This window comes from Haematobia irritans, chromosome 3 (genome assembly GCF_050003625.1).
Source record: "Haematobia irritans isolate KBUSLIRL chromosome 3, ASM5000362v1, whole genome shotgun sequence".
Taxonomy (NCBI): Eukaryota; Metazoa; Arthropoda; class Insecta; order Diptera; family Muscidae; genus Haematobia; species Haematobia irritans.
In genome coordinates, this window is record NC_134399.1 from 88,908,152 (window position 1) to 88,923,524 (window position 15,373).

Genomic DNA, 15,373 nt, shown 5'->3' on the forward strand with positions numbered 1-15,373 from the left:
CCACTGCTTAGTCAAAAAGTTGTAAAAATGACTCTAATTTTCCTAAACTTCTAATACATATGTATCGAGCGATAAATCATAAATAAACTTTTGCGAAGTTTCCATAAAATTGCTTCAAATTTAAATGTTTCCCATATTTTTTACTAACATTGTGTTCCACCCTAGTGCATTAGCCGACTTCAATTTTGAGTCTATAGATTTTGTAGAAGTCTATCAAATTCTGTCCAGATCGAGTGATATTTAAATGTATGTATTTGGACAAATCTTTGTATATAGCCCCCAACACATTTGACGGATGTGATATTGTACCGAAAATTTAGATCTACAAAGTGGTGCAGGGTATAATATAGTCGGCCCCGCCCGACTTTAGACTATTCCTACTTGTTTTTATAGAAAATTTTGTCAAAATTTTATTTCTATAAAAAATTTTGTCAAAATTTTATTTCTATAGAAATTTTTGTCAAAAATTTATTACTATATGTTAGAAAATTTTATCAAAAGTTTGTTTCTATAGAAAATTTTGTCAAACTGAATTATATACGTATTTAGTCGGACTTTTTTTGTTTAATATATACCCCGTATGGACTAACTTACAATTGAGAAGACGATGTTAAGAAGATTTAAGATACCTTGCCATCGGCAAGTGTTACCGGAACCCAAGTAATTCGATTGTGGATGACAGTCTTTAGTAGCAGTTTCTATGTAATCTATGGTGGAGGGTACATAAGATTCGACCTGGCCGAACTTACGGGCGTATATACTTGTTTTTTTTTACGACAATCGGTTAGTAAATAAGCGTACACCCAGAAAAAAGTGTCTTCGAAATTAAAGGAAAAAATGTTCATCAATTTAGTTTAGCCATTTTATTTCCATTCAGTTAAATTTTTGTGTCAAATAATAAAATTTATTTGTTTCAGTAAAAAAATCCTAAACTGAAAGCAGTTACACGGATGAAAAAGGCTGTTTTTCATATGTTTGGCTATAAACATTATATGTTTGGAACACAAATTTTTAAACACAATATTTTTGAGTGCAAGCATATAATGATCATAAACTAGCATAACATGTTTGGGACATATATGTTAATATGTTAGAACATATTATGTTTGGGATATAAAATGTTTGTAAATATAATATGCTTGGATGCAAACATATATTAATTTAGAAATAGCCTATAAACATATATGTTCGAATCCCCGTCCGGCAAAAGGTAAAATTAAAATAAAAAAAAATCATACAATTGAATAATTTCTTCTACAATGTTTGTATTACAGAAAAAGGTGCTAAGAACTAAAAAATCTCGTGGACGTGAGAAAGATGTGGGGGAATATACAATTGGGCAGAAACAAAATTTTGAGCATTCAGGTCGAAAACCCATGTTGTTAGAACCTATATTACCTGTTTATTTTCATAATTCGTTATGATTGTAAATATATAAATAAATAAATAAAATTTTGAGCACAATATTGTTTGGGAGAATTTTTTTTAAGCATATAATATTTTTGGGTGCAAAATGCTTCCAAACATATTATATGTTCACATAATAACATATTGTTTTTTGGAAGACAACATTATTGAATTTGGATGCAAAAATACAAAATGTTTGAAACTTAGACTACCCAAACATATATTGTTTAGACTAATATGCTTTCAAACATATTATATATTGGAAGAGATCAAACATATAAATATTTGGGCAATACCCAAAAATGTATAAGCTTCAAGCAAAATATGTTTGGGAGTATATGTTACAGAAGCGATTTTTTGTGAGCGTGTAGGAATAGTTCATTAACTAGAATAAGGCATGTAATTTTACTAATACTGTTTTCTTCGCTGGGTATAAGAATTTACTACTGAACAAGAAAATTTTATTCACTGATAACAAAGCATTCGTAAAAATAAACAAAAAGCGATCTAAAACAAAGTTTCTTCAAATTTAGTAAAGTTTCTTAAAAAATGATCAATTTATTTATTTATTTTATTTATTTATATTCCTACTATGAAGTATTAAATCCTTTCAAAACTTAAGGAAACACACTTATTAGAATATAGGAAAATTTCCTACATTTCTTTTATATACCTGTAATCGATACCTGTCATCGATATGTTTGCGCGTGGGTTGTTTTTTAGTTGGAATCGCGTTGTTATGGTATACGGAGAGATTGTTAAAAAATAAATATAATATAATAAAAAACAAATAAAATATATAAAATATTTGTTATTTTAAATTAGTGAGAAAAATTTTCGTTTTTTGAAAATTGGTTTATAAAAAAAGAAAACACCAGCAGAATAACCACCCCTTCATTCGACTTCATTTTGGATTATCATGGTAATATTCAGTGACGCTAATCTTTTTTGAAAAAATTGGTTTAAGATTTTTTGTTTATATTTGTAGGTATTGAAATTGTAAAAGGTGGACAAAATTGCTAGCGGCAACTTATTCAAAGTGAAAGGTACTAGAAGAAGAAAAAAATGTGTTTTAATATTTCAAGGCCAGTCGATGCTGTTGATTCTAAATAAATATATTTAATATATTAATAAAAGATGTATTTTATTGAAGAAAAAATTGCCTATATAAATAAATAAAATTCTATTTAAAAACGAAGATAAGCAGTTCTGATTTTGAAGTAAAAGGTTTACCACAAATATGTAAGATTTATCCAAATGAATGAAGAATGTTCAATAAAATCATTCCATATATGAATGCAATTCAGTTAAATTTTTTCATTCTGTAGTATAGTTGTACATAAATATAGGAAAATGTTAACTAATATATGGAATGCATTCTACCTAATTTCTACGAAAATCATATCGTTCAAACAAATAAAAATGTCTTTGGCGCTATACGAAGTTCAATTTTCTTCACAATAAGTTCATTTTAACTTAAAGAAGAGGTCACTTTTTTCTGGGTGTAATATGACCCCATTTGTCGAAATCGGTCAATACACATATATGGGAGTTATATCTAAATATAATCAGATATTTTGCAAATTCAATAGCGTTCGTCCTTGTGCCACAATAACACTCTGTACCAAATTTCATTAAAATTTGTTAATACATACACAGAAGGACGGAGGGACAGACGGAAGGACTCCAAGAGCTAGATCGACTCAAGAGGTGGTTCTGTGTCAATCGGTATATATTTTTTGGTCAACATTTCTGGTACGCACATTTCTGGCAGATCATATTTATTATACCCTATGTGGTTTAGGGTATAAAATTACTATTCTTGCGTTAATCGGGGGATGACAAAATTGGGATTAGAATATCAAGTTTATTGTGATTGTTGCTTCTTATCACTGGTGTATTTCCATTCCTTCATATATCTATTGGTTTTGTTTACGAATGGGATTTCCCAAACCATTACTCAATACAGTAATATCGGTATCAGAAATAATCAATTCTTTTTTTCTACAAACAGAAAACAGAGTCTTTAAGCTGCCGAGTTTTGAAGATGGTTTCATGAATTTTAAATACACCATGAGAGTGAGTTTAGGTGCCAAGAATTTGTGAGATTTTTTTTTAAAGAATAATTTGTTCCAAATTTTCTATATGGTCATCTAATTATTGGCGTAAAAACCATTTTACCCCTCTACAACCAAATCATATTTCATGATGATAGGATTCGAAGGCAATCATCATTATTTCATCGATGTTCATCAATTCCAGTATTGCATGCCACGCACGTTTTTGGAATTTCAAGTGGATTTATTCAGCGTCTGTTAATACCAACACATTGGGGGTAGGCAATCATATATGCTAGTGCTGTCGACAATAGCAGTAGCGCTTAGAAGACTTGAAAACAACTCAGAACATTAATAATAGGTAGCTGTATACATGTGTAATTATATGATTTGAGATTTTTATCAATAAATTTGAGTCATTCACAGTCAAGATCTACATAAGATTTATTTTATGAAAAAAAAAAAAAAAAAACAAACAATATGTCTAGACTCAAAAAGATGAAGAGGATTCTTCTTTGCAGAAAATATTGAAATTATAAAAGAAGTAAAAATATAACACTAAGTTTGACAAGGCCTTCGAGCATGGGTTGAAAATATTAAAATCTGCTGTACACTGATAGAACGATACATTGTAGTTTTAACGAATGCCCAATATTGATTCCATTTTTATATCCTCCATTATACACCCAGAGAAAGAATATGATCACCTCCTAGAGCAAAATGTTATTTTTCTACGGTGAACATTATTTATCTGATTTCGACAAACATTTCATGTTTGGCGAGAAAATAACATTTTTGGTGGCAAAAAAGTTGTTTTCTCCCCATCCAAATTTCATCGGATCCGGCTGAAATTTGGTACATGGTGAAGGTATATGGTCCCTAACAACTGTGCAAAAATTGGTCCATAATTATATAGAGCCCCCATATAAACCGGTTCCCCGATTTGGCTTGCGGAGTCTCTAAGAGAAGCAAACGTCATCCGATATTGCTGAAACTTGGTGCATCGTGTAAGTATATGGTCTCTAACAACCATGCAAAAATTGCTTCACATCGGTACATAATTATATATAGCCCCCATATAAACCGATCCCCAGATTTGACCTCCAGAGCCTCATGAATGAGCAAAATTGATCCGATGCGGTTGAAATTTGGTACGTGGTGTTAGAATATGGTCTCTGACAACCATGCAGGAATTGGTCCATATCGGTCCATAATTATATGTCGCCCCCATATAAACCGGTCCCCAGATTTGACGTCCGGAGCCCCTTGGAAGAGCAAAATTCAACCGATCCGGTTGAAATTTGGTACGTGGTGTTAGTTAACAACCATGCAAAAATTCGGCCATACCGGTCTTAATTATATATAACCCCCATTTAAACCGATTCCCAGATTTGACCTCCGGAGCTATTGGGGCAGCAAAATTCATCCGACCCGGTTGAAATTTGGTACGTGGTGAAATTGCGCTAGTATATGGCCGGTAACAACCATGCCACAATTGGTCCATATCGATCTATAGTTATATATAGCCGATCCCCAAAAATAATCTACCAACATTTTTATTTCTATAGAAAATTTTGTCAAAATTTTATTACTATAGAAAATATTGTCAAAATTTTATTACTTTAGAAAATTTGTCAAAACTTTATTGTGTCAAGATTTTATTTCTATATTCTATTGTGTCAAGATTTTATTTCTATAGAAAATTTTTGTCAACATTTTATTTCTATAGAAAATTTTGCCAAATTTTATTGCTATAGAAAATGTTGTCAAAATTTTAGAAAAATTTTATCAAACTGAATTATTTACGTATTTAATCGGCCTTTTTTGTTAAATATATACCCCGTATGGACTAACTTAACATACAATTGAGAACACGGTGTTAAGAAGTTTTACGATACCTTGCCATCGGCAAGTGTTACCGCAACCCAAGTAATTCGATTGTGGATGACAGTCTTTAGTAAATGTTTCTATGCAATCCATGGTGGAGAGTACATAAGATTCGGCCTGGCCGAACTTACGGCCGTATATACTTGTTTTTACTAGCATTTAACACCATTTTAAATGCATTTAAAACTTATCGTGTTTTGTAATAATATTTCTTTTTACCTTAAGGCCGGTATTAAGACGGCATTATCGCTCTAAAATGACCCTGTTTGCATTTTACTTTTCTTTAATAATTCATTTTAAAGAAAATAAACTTTTTCTTTGTATCATTCCCCACTAAGTTATAATACAATTTCCCGAAACAAGGTTAGGTTAGGTTAGGTTAGGTTATGTGGCAGCCCGATGTATCAGGCTCACTTAGACTATTCAGTCCATTGTGATACCACAGTGGTGAACTTCTCTCTTATCACTGAGTGCTGCCCGATTCCATGTTAAGCTCAATGACAAGGGACCTCCTTTTTATAGCCGAGTCCGAACGGCGTTCCACATTGCAGTGAAACCACTTAGAGAAGCTTTGAAACCCTCAGAAATGTTACCTGCATTACTGAGGTGGGATAATCCACCGCTGAAAAACATTTTGGTGTTTTTCAGCGGTGGTGTTCGACCTTGTGTATGCAAGGCGGGCATTCTAACCATTGCACCACGGAGGCTCCCTTCCCGAAACAAAAAGTTATAACGTTCTTCTCTTTTTAGAGATTCGAGTTTTGCCGCTAAAAGGAAAAATAATTTTAGCTGCAAAACTCGAACTTAATGCCCGCTTTTATTTTTGAAGATGTCCGTCAACTCCTCTTGGACTACTTATTAATAAAGAGGAACTAAAAATTGTTTTTATACATTTTACTGGTTATTTTTTCAATTCTTTTCAATTCTAAAAAGAGTATAGTGCCCTTTCGTTATTATTATGAAGGGATCTTTGTAATTTTTGTATAATTTCCGTCGTTTTGTTTTTATTTCCTTTGCCTGAATATTTTGACTTACTGGTCATATGTTCCCATTTCTTTTAACGAACCAAGAAAAAAACAAGTAAGTAAAGTCTAAAGTCGGGCGGGGCCGACTGTATTATACCCTTCACCCCTATGTAGGCCAAAATTTGTTTTACCATCTCAACTACTTCACATTTGCTGGATGCTATATAAAAGAGACAATTTTTTTACTTATACAAAATCTCTAGAATTAAAATTTAAATCGGCTAACGCTATGGAAACTTCCATTGAAAATGGGTCTAAAATGTTTAACAGTCTACCATATTTCCCCAACTCTGGTGTACGTATATATGGGAGCTATATATAATCTGAACCGATTTTGACTAAATTTGACATGTATAGTTAGAATAATAATTCTGCTATCTATGCGAAATTTCACGTAAATGGGAGTATAACTTTGGCCCCCTGGTCATATGAGTGCAAATCGGACGGAAGATATATATGGGAGCCACATCTAAATCTGAACCGATTTAAATCAAATTTGGCACAATTACCGATACTAAATTGCGAAATTTGAAGCAAATCACGGCAAAACTCGAAATTTGTAAATTTATATATGTTTACATTCACACATATTATTTTTATGGAACATTCATGCCCCAAACATAATATATTCTAACATATTAACATATGTGTCCCAAACGTTTAGTGCTAGTTTAGGAACATAACATGTTTGCACTAAAATATATTGCGTTTAAAAATTGTGCCCGAACACATTTTGTTTGTATCAGAACATATGAAAAACATATGTTTCTAAAAGTGCATATAAACCGATCCCCAGCTTTGGCCTCCAGTGTCTCTCGGAAGAGCAAATTTCATCCGACCTGGTTGAAATGTGGTACGTGATGTCAGTATACACCTTCTAAGAACCATGCAAAAATTGGTCTATATCGGTTCATAATTATATGGTGCTATCTATATAAACCCCAGATTTGACCTCCGAAGCTTCTTGAGGAAGTAAATTTGAAAGTGCAAATTTCAACCGATCAGGTTGATAGTTGGTACGTAATGTTAGTATATCTTCTCAACAACCGTGCAAAAATGTATCCATATCCCTCCATAATTTAACTTCTGAAGCTTAATGAAGAAACAAAGGTTGGTACTATATAAAAATAATATGCATTTAATACTAGCGACGCCATCTATGTGTCAGACCGGGGACTTATCAGCCAACCTGTTATATTCTTGGTCAGGCAGAAATTCTAAGACGATATAACCATATGTTATCTGTCTGTCTTTTGTAATCACGCTACAGTCATCAATAATGAAGCTATAGTGCAGAAATTTTGCATAAACTCGTGTTTTGTTTGTTGATATTTGTATTTTTGTTTGATATTTGTTTGTTTGTTTGATATAGTCCCCATACCAACCGACCCCCAATTTGGGGAGTTTTATCCGATTTGCTGAAATTCAATATTTTGAGGTATTTTGGTTTAATAAATACTACGTCGAATATAGGGCGTATTGCTCCATATTTTGATTTACCCCCCATATAGACCGATCTCCCGATTTGACTTCTTCTAGCTTCTAGACAAAGCAATTTTTATCCGATTTGCCTGAAATTCAACATTTAGAGCTTTTTTAAGTTCGTAAATAGGTGTAGCGAATATGGTGGGGATCGGTCCATGATTTGGTATAGCCCCCATGTGTTAAGTCTTGCAATTTTCATGTTGGTATATATGTTTGCTTACCAGAATATCTGTCATCAAATCCACCTGAAATTCTATATATTTTCAAGTAACCCGACGAAGAGTTTTCGAAGAAAACAAGTACATTGTTTGATTCATGGTGGTGGCTATTTAAGATTCGGCCCGGCGGAACTTAAGTCCGTATATATTTTTTTAGTAACATATTGCTCCGTCCCAGGGCATTAGCCGGTTTTAGATATTTATTATGGGAATATAAAATTTTATATATTTCTCGCAAAGGATTTGAGATGGTATCCAAAATGTTGATATACAGAATGGTGGACGGTAATATAGTCGGCTCCTTCCTACTTTAGACTTTCGTTATCGGTTTCTACTAATATTGTACATCGGCCCACATTTTTAGCCAGTTTAAATTTTAAGTCTAAAGAAAAGATTCTTATTCAGATTTAATATAAATATAAACCTAGATATAGAGCACCCAACAAATTTGAACGATTTCGGATGGTATCGAAAATGTAGATCTACAAAGTGGCCCAGGGTTTAATATAATCGGCCCCGCCTGACTTTAGACTTTCCTTACTGGCTTCCTTTTGTAATAGACCTGTAGTAATACGTTTTTTATTTTCAAAAAATATAAATGAATTCGCAATATAAAGCAATGTGTGTAATCTAATATTTTATAGCCTCCACCATAGGATGGAGGGTATATTAACTTTGTCATTCCGTTTGTAACACATCGAAATATTTCTCTAACACCCCATAAAGTATATATAACATATTCAGGGTCGTGGTGAAATTCTGAGTCGATCTAAGCATGTCCGTCCGTCCGTCCGTCTGTTGAAATCACGCTAGCTTCCGAACAAAACAAGCTATCGACTTGAAACTTGGCACAAGTAGTTGTTATTGATGTAGGTCGGATGGTATTGCAAATGGGCCATATCGGTCCACTTTTACGTATAGCCCCATATAAACGGACCCTCAGATTTGGCTTGCGGAGCCTCTAATAGAAGCATATTTCATCCGATCCGGCTGAAATTTGTACATATTGTTGGTATATGGTTTCTAACAACCGTACAAAAATTGGTCCACATCGGTCCATAATTATATATAGCCCCCATATAAACCGATCCCAAGATTTGGCTTGCGGAGCCTCAAACAGAAGCAATTTTCATCCGTTCTTGCCGAAATTTGGTACGTGGTGTTGGTATATGGTCTCTAACAACCATGCAAAAATTGGTCCACATCAGTCTATAATTATATATAGCCCCCATATAAATCGATCCCCAGATTTGGCTTGCGGAGCCTCAAAGAGAAGCAAATTTCACCCGATCCGGCTGAAATTTGGTACATGGTTTTGGTATATGGTCTCTAACAACGGTGCAAAAATTGGTCCACATCGGTTCACAATTATATAGCCCCCATATAAACCGATCCCAAGATTTGGCTTGCGGAGCCTCTAAGATAAGCAAATTTCATCCGATCCGGTTGAAATTTGGAGCATGGTTTTAGTATATGGTCTCTAACAACCGTGCCAGAATTGGTCCATATCGGTCCATAATTATATATATAGCCCCCATATAAACCGTTCTCCAGATTTGATCTCCGGAGCCTCTTGAAGGAGCAAAATTCATTCGATCCGGTTCAAATTTGGGACATGGTGTTAGTATATGGCCGCTAACAACCATACCAAAATTGGTCCATATCGGTCTATAGTTATATATAGCCGATCTCCAATCACAAAAAATTGGTCCACATCGGTTCATAATCATGGTTGCCACTCAAGCCGAAAATAATCTATCTAAATTTTATTTCTATAGAAAATTTTGTCAAAATGTTATTTCAATAGAAAATTTTGTGAAAATTTTATTTCTGTAGAAAATTTTGTTAAAATTTTATATCTATAGAAATTTTTGTTCAAATTTGATTTCTATAGAAAATTGTGTCGAAACTTTATTTCTACAGAAAACTTTGTCAAATTTTTATTTCTACACCCTCAAAAAAAATCGCTTCTTTAACATATGTTCCAAACATATTTTGCAGGAAGCACATATATTATTGGATACTGCCGAAACATTAATATGTTTGTTTTATGTGAACATATTATATGTTTGGAAGCATTTGAGCCCAAAAATATTATATGCTTGGAAGAATTTTTCCCAAAGACGATTGTGCGCATACCCTAACATACTCGCAATTTTCACTTCCACGAAATATTTTAGTTCTTGGCACCTTTTTCTGTAATACAAAAAATGTTGAAGAAATTATTCACTTTTATAATTTTTTTAAATTTTACCTTTCGCCTGCACGGAGAATCGAACCGAGGACCATACACACACACTATCCACTGGGCTACGTAGCTGTTATAGTCACCAGTAGATAATTATCGTTATAAGTTACATTTATATAGCATAGTTTGCAGCGCCCACGAGCCCATGCAAACATAACATTATTTAACATACATTTGTTTGCCACGTGGAGCAGTGGTTAGCATGTCTGCCGTGCATGCAAAGGGTCGTGGGTTCAATCCCTGCTCCGACCGACCACTTTTTTTTTTAATTTACACATTTATATTTATACTATATTAAATTTTTATAACGAAACTTTGAAATGTGGGTTATTAAAGATTTATAGTCAGTAAAAGTGCTTGATATAAACGTAATTGAGTGATTTTTGGATAAAATATTATTTTTTATTGCAAAAATAACAATTTTGTAACAAAAAACTGTTTTTGGTACAAAACTTTAAAATTTGGAAAGAATTCAAAAACTAACAAAAGAAGAACGTGGAGTCGAGTATAAACATACATAAATAATTTTATAATATAAACATAAATTTATTTAGGCGTGAACAGTTTTTTACTAGCATTGAACACCATCGCTCTAAAATGCCTCTTATTTTTCTTTAATAATTTATTTTAAAGAAAATAAACTTTTTCAATTGTTTTAGCTGCAAAACTCGAACTTAATGCCCGCTTTTATATTTGAAGGTGTCCGTCAACTCCTCGTGGACTACTTATTAATAAAGAGGAACTAAACTTTGTTTTTATAGATTTTACTGTGTAATTTTTCACTATTTCCTCCTTATTTCATTTTACTGTCCCAACTCTAAAAAGAGTATAGTACCCTTTCGTTATTTTTATGAAGACCCCTGATTTCTTTTAACGAACCAAGAAAAAAAATTGTGCCCACAGTGCCAAAATGATAAACAAAACACATGTCCACACATACATAAAATGCTGCTCTCAGGCGAAAACATATGCTGGTTGGTTTTCAAATGTCTATTCTCTTGGTTCCGAATGTCGATTCTCTTTATTCAAATTAAATAATATTTAGACTTAAGCATATCAAATTTTTGGCCTTATCAAAAAACAGTTTTCCGAAACAACACACAAGCGGTTTCACAGAAATTTTTCTCTTTTGATTCTTTCGCTTTGTAATGTTGATATCTTTCGTCAACTCTCTCGGTTTCCATCTCTATTTCTTTCTCTATACTCTCTCTATCGCTTTGAATAAAATATCACAACATATGTATGTTTAGTCGAAATTTGTAAATTTATATATGTTTGCATTCACACATATGCTTTTTATGAACATTCATGCCCCAAACATAATTTATTCTAACATATTAACATAGATGTCCCAAACATTTAGTGTTAGTTTAGGAACATCACATGTTTGCACTTAAATATATTGTGTTTTAAAATTTTGCCCGAAACACATTTTGTTTATATCGGAACATATGAAAAACATATTTTTCTAACAGTGTATAGAAAATTTTGTGAAAATTTAATTTCTATAGAAAATTTTGTTAAAATTTTATTTCTATAGAAAATTTTGTTAAAATTTTATTTCTATAGAAAATTTTGTCAAACTGAATTATAGACGTATTTAATCGGTCTTTTTTGATTTAATATATACCACGTATGAACTTACTTCAAATTTAGAAGACGGTGTTAGGAGGTTTTAAGATATCTTGTCATCGGCAAGCGTTACCGCAACTCAAGTAATTCGATTGGGGATGGCAGTGTTTAGAAAAAGTTTCTACGCAATCCATGGTGGAGGGTACATAAGCTTCGGCCTGGCCGAACTTATGGCCGTATATACTTGTTTTTTGTTTTTTGAGCGGGAGCGGAAAAAATGGACTGCTGTGACCGTGTGGTTTGGCAGTGACATATCCGCGGAGGTTATTTTATGAATTTTTCGAAATTTTGACCGGCCAAACTTTCGGCTGAATGAATTGTCGTAGTAACTTTATCGAAGAACTTTTCGGATCAGAGAATGAAGCCGACCCATTTTTGCTCGCGACGGCTGACACTCAATTAAATTCATTGGCGGCGGCAGGTTGAATTGTCTTTTCGGCACCGGTCAATTATCCACCAAAAAATCAAATCTGAACCGTCACGAGATTATTTGTACAACCGTACCTTACAATCAAATTTATATTTTGTTCATCTCTACGGTATATGATTATTGCCAAGTTATTATAGAAACGTAATATGGAGTTAGTTTGGGTCATTGAAACACTGTTTTTGGCAGAAAATAAATTAATTCTAAGCCATTTTTCAGATTAAAATAAATACAATCTTGATTAAGTGCTGCCTACATTTCAATCGAGATGAGCCGATATAATCGAATGGCCAAAAATTGGCAGCGGCTTCATTCGTTGATTTGGATTATTTTAAAAGTAAATAAAAATTATTTACAACTATTTGATCAATTTTAATTAAAATTTTTTAAAGCTTTTTGGTACAGTCGAGAAGACCATTTTATGTCATACTACCTTCACATCATTCTCCCATCAGAGAGTAACAATACAAATCGACGATGGCCATTATGTGAGCCTCGGTCTGGCCTACGATTTCAGATGCCTCCGTTAAGTTAAATTTGATTTTATTAAAAATAAATTTGTATTGCATCCCCAAATACGTGGAAGAAATATAGTTTATATAAATAATCTAAATTTTATAATATTCCGCCAAAAATCCCGCACTTTTTATTGGAAATTATAATTTCAGATCATGAATTACTAATAAGCGTGACTAAAGGGTAAGCATGAATCAATTCTACCAATTCAAATCAATTGTTTACGTCTTAACACGTTCTCCTGAAATAATCATCCAAAAATAAGAATAGGAAAACCTCACTCATATGTCAATTAAATGACGCACTGATCCAAGAGTTTTGGGATAACCACTGGACATGTTTGGAATACTTAATAATTCCTCTGTGAATTTCTATATAAATTGAAGGTTATTGTGTGCCAGTAAATCAGTATCTTGTAATCCATTCGAACAATCAAATTGATGGACTAAATATTTAAGGAGATTTTTCGAAGGATATCGTTAATACTTCATAGCATCTAAAAGGATATTCTCCACAATGCAACGATTGCTGATAGTACTTTTGGTGATAACATTGGCATATGGTTCTCCTACTCACCACAAATCGAAGAGCACTCTGTTAGGTGTTGGTGTTGGAAGTGGTCTTGGCTTAGGACTAGGTGTCGATCTTGGATTAGGTTTAAATGCCGGAGTTGGATCATCTGGTGGTGATTCTAGCAGCAGTGAAGAACATGGATGTGATAGATGTGGCCACAAACATAGTCACAGAGGTCATCATGGTGGCGGAAATGGTGGCGATGGAAGCTTTAGTGTCCAAACACCACCAGGATCTGTAGGAGGTGGCAATGGAGGAGGTTATGGTGGTGGCAATGGTTTTGGAAGTGGTGGTGGTGGCGGCGGTGGTAATGGGTATGGTGGTGGTGCTGGTTTCGGTGGAGGTGTTGGATTTGGTGGTGGCGCTGGTTATGGAGGTGGTTCTGGATATGGTGGTGGATCTGGGTCTGGTGGTGGTGCTGGATACAATGGAAATGGCGGAAATTTTGGTAACTCTGGTAGCGGATCTTACGCAACATCAAGTGCTCAGGCATCTTCTTCTAGTGGAAGTTATTCTAATGGCAAATAATATTGGTATTCTCAGCTTTGTAGATTATTATTCCAAATCGTGTATTGAATTTTAAACTTAAATAATAAAAAAAAACTTGAAAATAAATTCCCAAAAATTTAATTGATTCTTAAAAAAGCAGTGTAAATATAATGAAAAAAAAAACGAAATTCCCCATTATTATGAAGTATTTTCTTTAAGCCTTAAAGTTAATCCTTTAAGATACAACCAGAAAAAAAATCTTCAGTCTTAAAATATTGACCGAATTCTACGAAGTCAAGTTTGTTGCACTAAAAAGACCATAACGCAGTTTCACGAAATATGTCTTCCGGATAATTTGTAATACTTCTGTGTAATCTGAAACCAAAATTGAAAATCCAATTTTGCCCGAAAATTCAAAAAACCTAAAAATTGGAGAATAATTAATATCTACCAGAGATAAAAGTAATGTTTTTAAAAAGAATCTATGTAGTGTAAAAATATCTCTATTCTCTACTACAATCAAATTGTTTATTTGTAAACAAAAACTTAGTTTAATGCGCACTGTATCTTTTAAGATACAACCACCATTTGTGTAAAAACACATAGGAAAATATGCTATGCAGATGTACTTTTTGCTATTTTGCATATTATATATTTTTTGGAGGAATCGGTGTTCTTGTGCATTAGGGGGTAAGAGCACGTAAATCCAATTTGGCAAGCGATGCAACGATTGTTTCTAAACTGTTTATACCCTCCACTATAGGATGGGGGTATATTAACTTTGTCATTCCGTTTGTAACACATCGAAATATTGCTCTAAGACCATATAAAGTATATATATTCTGGGTCGTGGTGAAATGCTGAGTCGATCTAAGCATGTCCGTTCGTCCGTCCATCCGTCCGTCCGTCTGTTGAAACCACGTTAACTTCCGAACGAAACAAGCTATCGACGTGAAACTTGGCACAAGTAGTTATTATTGATGTAGGTCCGATGGTATTGCAAATGCGCCATATCGGTCCACTTTTACGTATAGCCCCCACATAAACGGACCCCCAGATTTGGCTTGCGGAGACTCGAAGAGTAGCATATTTCATCCGATCTGACTGAAATTTGGTACATGGTGTAAGTATATGGGGTCTAACAACCATGCAAAAATTGGTTCATATCGGACAATAATTATGTATAGCCCCCATATAAACCGATCCCTAGATTTGACCTCCGGAGCCTCTTAGAGGAGCTAAATTCATCCGATCCGGTTGAAATTTGATACGTGGTGTTAGTATATGGTCTCTAACAACCATGCAAAAATTGGTCCATATCGGTCCATAATTATATAGAGGCCCCATATAAACTGATCTCCAGATTTGACCTCCGGAGCCTTTGGCAGGAACAAAATTGATCCGATCCG